The following is a 6,000-nucleotide window of genomic DNA, read 5'->3' as shown; positions in this document are numbered from 1 at the left end:
CAGTGCTGGCAAAGCAGGCTATTAACATAGTAACGTCAATAATGTTGTACCCTTGCCTATGCAGCAGCACCTTTTCCCTCGATGACTCTCCCCACCCCTCACCCTCGCTTTTTCCATCCGCACAGGGCTGCAGCTGCCGGGGCTGCCCCGTTTCCCTCGGCAGCCCCGGGGCCCGTCAGCAGCGGGGTCCCGCCGCAGGCCCGGGCGGAGCCGCCCGTCAGGGAGCGCCCGGCCCCGGCCCCGGCCCCGCTCCCGCTGCCGCTGCCGCAGCCGCCCGGGCGGGGCCGCGCCTCCTCCCACCTCCTCCCGCCTTCCCCCGTCACGGCGGGGCGGGCAGGCCCCGGCCCGGCCCGCCCTTCCCCGCCGCCGCCCCCGCCGCACCCCTGGGAGCGGGTTCGCCGGGGCCGGGTAAGAGCCGCGGGATCTCGGCTGAGGCGCCGGGGTGCCGCCCGCCGCAGGCAGGGGGGACAGGGCGGTGTCCGGCCGGCCGGGCAGGGGCTGCCTGTGGCCGGGGCCGCGCCCCCGTGCCCGGCCGTGGAGCGAGCGGGGCGGCTGTGGGCGAGGCGGGGGTGGCGGAGCCGTGAGGGGAGCGCGGTGCTGGAGCGCGGTGGTGTCACAGCAGCTCCTTTCCCCCACCCTCCCCTGTGGCACCCGCGGTACCCGGGCTGTGGGCTCGGCCATGCTCTCGGGGGAGCGTCGGGGCCTACAGCCGGTGTTTTATGGCAGGTGGTGTGGAGCTGTAGGGTAGGACGAGCTCTCCCGGCTTGTGGAAATGCTGCCCTTGCTGTTCTCGGTTCCGGGGCGAGCATGTCAGCGGGAGGAGGGGACATTATAAGAGTGGCCGATGTAAATAGTGAGCTCGGGCCTGGCGCGCCGGCCCCCGGCCCGACGTTATCGCTGTCGTTTGCCCGGTGAATCACTCGCCGCTGCATCGGGAATGGGCGCTTCAAACTCAGCGATTCAGCGGGAGGTTTCACTCAGCTTTGCTTGATGTGCAGGGCACCGCTTCTTAGTTGAAGCAGCCCAGTGATAAAATCTGGGTGTACTTGTCCGGAAGCAGTGTGCTCCCGTGCTGTGATCCCCTCCGCAAGTGCCGGCCGGGCCAGCGGAGCGCTCCTGACGGGTCATTACACGGCTTGTGCTTTGCCGGCAGCGCAGCCCTTCTGCCCGCAGCCTGGGCATTGTGCAATTGCTCTTAATGGGAAAGAAGGAGAAGGGGACCAAAAAAAAAGAGTTAAAATATGTTAAAATTAGGTGTTAAATAGTGGCATTGTTATGACCAGTGTCTGTGTTTGCTTTATGAAGACGCCTTTTGTAGTCTTCGGAAGAATATGAGGTAGCACTCTCCTTGGTGGCTTCCACTGAAGTGAAACTCTTGAGAGGGAAGAGAGACCATGAGCTATATGTAGTCATTGGCACTCTGGTAGGCCTCAGAGAGACTCGGCTTGCTTTGCAGTCAGATTTAGTGCAAAGGTAACTTCTCCTTTGGTGCACTTGGTCTGAGCACTTGGTTCAATGTGAACAAGGTGTACCATGAGGGACAATTGGGGGAGAACAAACAGCACATCAGATACATCAGGCTTCTCATCCATCTTCTTTTTCCCATGAGATGTTGTTTGCCTACCAGCTGCACAAGAAACTGGGCACATTTAAATGGTTGTCTCAGGTCCATTTTCAGAGTTCCCATTCCCTTTCTTCCCCCACAGTTCCAGTCCCCAGTGTTCATTTTCCTATTCCTTGCTTCATCAAAAAGCCTTTAAATGCCTTGTGCACTCCTAGGAAACATAATTCTCTTGCTTAAGGCATTTTGCCAAGCACTAATATGTTCTCTCAGGCTTGTGAAAGCTGTGTGCTTCCTTCACCTAGTTCATCATAAATATCAGTGTGAATGAATCAGACAACTGTAAGCATGTTAATTTTTATCCGTATATGCTAAGTGTTGGTGATGCATTAAGCCTAATAGAGTTTCAGGCTTCTGTAATTTAGTTTTTCATGCTGAGCATTTTAAATGCCACTGCTTTAAATTGCATTTTTATTCAACAGAATACATTTTAGGAAAAATGACTGAAACACTGACCAATGGCACAATTATTTTAAAAAACCCCAAACATAGAGGTGTTAGATGATGCAAGCTTGATTTTGGTAGGTTTCAGCATCAGTAACATGGCAAGGCTAAGGGAGTTATGCAGAGTAGATAGGAAGTTACCTTTTGACATCTCTTCTGTTAGTGTTGATGCAGTTTAAAATAAACTTTGCTTTTTCCTACCATATATGGATTTAAGTTTAACTTCTACCTGGAACTAGAGGATAAAAAAAATAAATATATAGAAACTTTTCTTTTAAGAAGGCAAGAAGAATTTAATTTTACTGCTACTTTATTTGCATATTTGTTATGCTCCACAGTTGTGTTATGGGGGCCTACAGGCTGCCTGTGGACCAGGATTTCAGGACATTAGGGGCTGTAAAAGGAGAAAGTGGGAAATGTCTCTAAATATTTTAGCTGAGTATGAGGGGAAAAAAAGACATACGTCCAGGAAAAAATTAAACCTCCCTCATCTCCTAGCAAAAATAATGACAGATTTAATGCTCACCTGTATCTTACTCAGTCAGTTGTTATGAGAATCCCTCAGGTGCTGTAGCAGGAGGTCCTTATCTTTTCTGTAGCTCACATTGTGACTTACTGAAATTTTTCCTCAAGTTTTTCAGCACTTCATCAGTTTTGACTGTGTTTTCACCCTGTTTGAAGAATTTTGCACCTTTTTCCTGGGAGGGGTAGTTTATAAAGGAAACCACATATTGTTTAGGAGAGGCTTTGTTACTGTGACCTTTATTTTGGAAAAAACAAACACGTAAGGAAAGCCCCATGACTTGCTTCTGGATACTTAAAGGCATAAAATCAGATTTAAATTCAGATCAGATTTAAATTTTCAAGTATCCTATGGAATGCAGCATGTGTTTTTTGCTTTCTGAAAGTTAAGGGACCACGTAAATATTTCTAGGACCTAATGCTGTAATATTGCTCAAACAGTAAAACTATTGCTTAAGAATTCTTATCCTAATGTATCTGGGCTAGATTTCTGTGAGAAAGAGGATTCTTCAAATATCTAAATGATAAAATACGAAATAGATTTGGTGCTGATTAGCTGTAGATGATTGAAATACTCCTGTGACTGTTGTGGAATCTGACGTGTAGTGCTTGTCACGTGCACGTAGTGCTTTCCTTTTGTCCTGACAGAGCTGTCAGGAATGACACTGGGGAGCTGCTTAGATGTACAGACTTTCTTATCTCTATATTCATAGCTGATGAAAAAGTAGATTTTTTTTTTCTTATGCCTGGCAGTCACCTTTCTAGAAAGTATGTAGATACTAAGGTTAATTTTTTTGTTTTGGTACGGAGTGACCATGTAATACAGGAACTAGTTAATGCAGAAATTATGACAAATATATTCAGCCCTTTGAAGTCTTTAAACCTCAATGTACAGTGAGGTCCTGCCTCAGTTAGTGTTAACTAATATTTAACATTTCTGATTTTTCATTTCATTTGTGCCTGTAGATTCAGTTCCTTGGACTTTCTACAGTAGATTGACAAGCTGAATTGGCACTAGTGTACTCCCATTCAGAGGCAGAGTTGTTGAGCAGAAGATAAAATGTACAATCAGAAACTCACACCTGACTGAAACTTTTAGAGGAATTGAAGACTACCACAAGTGCAGCTGCGTTCCAGTTTGAAGGCGAAGTGTACTTCCTGAAACTGCAGCAGACTTTTAACTTCCCTGTTTTGTAAGTTGTGCAGCCAGTCATACCAAAATGTGTCATGACAGAGTAGTTAAATGCTGTGAAAGTGAAAAGGGGTAATTTCTATGGAAATTCAGTGTCTTGATGTATGCTCCTATCACCCTGGATGGAAGGAAGTGTTTGGTGCATGCCTGTTTTGTTTCCTGGTGGTTGAAACCTTGACCTTGTCTAGGTCATAAGCAGTTGACTTTCCAAAGGCTCAGCTTATCTGTGTTTTCAGAGGAGTTTGAGTACGTCAGCACTAACAAGTGAAGGGGTTGTGAGTGGAAGTAGGGTGTTCATCTGGTTCAGATGCCCGTGTTACTGTGAGAACTAGAGGGAAAAAGTGTGAGGAAGATTGGGAGGTGATGACAGCTGATGGCTGTCCTCTTACCTCTCTTTCTGTCTGTTCCCCAGACCAGTCACTTACTCTGTCACCAACCTGTGTTATTGAATAATAATACAGGAATAGCTCTGTTAGCAGAAGAGTGTGCATGGAGTAAACCAGCTGTGGTTTACTGGTTTACATGGTTTGCAACCATGGCTATCCTACAAATTTTCTATAAATCTCAATTCTTAAGTGTGTGAGTTGATAAAAAGAATTGGATCATCAATTAGAGAGATCTGCATGTGCAGATGAAAAGCTGATGTAAAGCCTGTGGGCTTTGCAGTCTGTCATCTGAACATCTTGCTATCTGTTGTGTTTTGGCTGTAGTAGAAAGTTGAAAAACCCTTAGGTGTTGAATAATCTGTATATTTGTCAGTGTAGTGTAATGTAACTTCTTTAAAGATACAGTTAGCTGTAGCAATTTGCAAGACAAAGAAAAGCAGTAACTGCTTTTGTCAAGACTTGGATGAAATATTCAGTGTACCTCTCTTGATTGTAAAGGTATTCCTTGAGAATGGTGTTATAGGCAAATGTGTGGTGAAAACAGATAAGAAAGAAGAAAAACCAATCATGAAAACCTATTTCAGTTAATTCTACACAAGGTAACTTGGTCTTTTGCCATCTCTTCTTTCTAGCAGTGGCATTTTAACATTACCATTAAACATATGATTAACTTTTAACATTAACTGTAATATTTAACTAAAATGTTTTTCAGTCAGTAGCACTGTAGTTAGCATTCTACTAAGGTATCTAGAAATAGTCCTAACTTTAAAAAAAACCAGTCTGCAGTTCTGAGAAATCTTTTTCAAATTTAGTTTTAAGGTGTTTTTTTTTTGGTTTTTATGCCTATGATTGTATTTTTTCACTGAATTAGTAGATTTCCTTACTCATTCAATACACCAAGGTATAGAGCCATTTATTTGCTGTAAAGTTTGAGTGGGTTTTGGTCTTACAGTACTAATTCAGTGCAGTGTTGCCTGATCAAGGGTTGTAATACCAGCCTTGGCCCAGATAAGTAGGATTTTGGCTGGCTGGCTGGCTGACTCCAGACTTAAATCAAAATAACTTGAATCTCCATGTGGTACCGACAAAGGAAACTACACTGCAGACAGCTATCATGACTCTCAGGCAATAATGCAGCAAGTAGAAGAGTTCAGGTATACTCCCTGTCACCTCCTCTGCAGTCAAGTTGTTCATTAATGGGGGATACCTCAGGGCCTGGAGACTCCAAACAGGGTTTGTGATTTAGTGAAGCAGCCATTTCAAAATCAAGCAGGGTTTGTCTTCATGGTAGCAGCAGCTTTTTCATGGGACACAGGTGATGTCACCTGCAGGGTGACTTCTGTACGTCTGTAGCTACTACCCTGGTGAAGTTTTGGGGGGATGTACAATGCCAGGACCAGCACAGTGTCTTGGCTTCACTAGAGATGATTTCATATTACAGAGATATGAAACCAGTTCTGTTTTAACACAGCCAGGGTATTGCTGCCTGTATTAATACAGTCATTTCCAAAGGTGAAAGGAAATATTTGGCAACAAGGACTTGCAATTGCTTGTATTTAAAAAAGTTTGTAAGGACTTGAGTTTGCAAATTGTAGCACAGCTGCGGTCATACTTGACAAATCAGTTGGCCTTTTCATTTCCTTCTTTTCACACAGTAAATGTGCTTTCTTTTTCTGAAACCAAGTTTTAGCTGTGTCCCTTAACCAGAAGCTGATGGGCCAGGAGAAGAGGACATTGCTTGAAAGGCACAGGGTTTGGGTTGAACAGTGGAAATGTGGGGAAGTGTTGAAGTTAAAATGTCCAACCTGTGAAGGTGATGTGCAGGACAGTAAGCC

General features: G+C 45.1%; 1 protein-coding gene across 4 annotated transcripts in view; it reads left to right on the top strand.

Annotated features, from left to right (window-relative positions):
* The first annotated feature begins 319 nt into the window (after window positions 1-319).
* The window catches only part of STX7 (syntaxin 7), a 30,832-nt gene continuing 25,151 nt past the window's right edge, over window positions 320-6,000 (top strand). Inside the window, exons 1-2 of one of the 4 annotated variants that reach the window (XM_056487696.1) lie at window positions 368-408; window positions 3,554-3,780. The gene's annotated coding sequence lies outside the window, so the exon portion shown is untranslated. Of the gene's footprint in view, window positions 409-1,309; window positions 1,474-3,553; window positions 3,781-6,000 lie in introns of those variants that run through there. The other 3 variants (XM_056487697.1, XM_056487698.1, XM_056487699.1) reach the window with 3 other exon arrangements.

Source organism: Oenanthe melanoleuca, chromosome 3 (genome assembly GCF_029582105.1).
Source record: "Oenanthe melanoleuca isolate GR-GAL-2019-014 chromosome 3, OMel1.0, whole genome shotgun sequence".
In the NCBI taxonomy this organism is placed as follows: Eukaryota; Metazoa; Chordata; class Aves; order Passeriformes; family Muscicapidae; genus Oenanthe; species Oenanthe melanoleuca.
The sequence above is the reverse complement of the archived record's forward strand: the minus strand, read 5'-3'. Positions and strand labels throughout refer to the sequence as shown.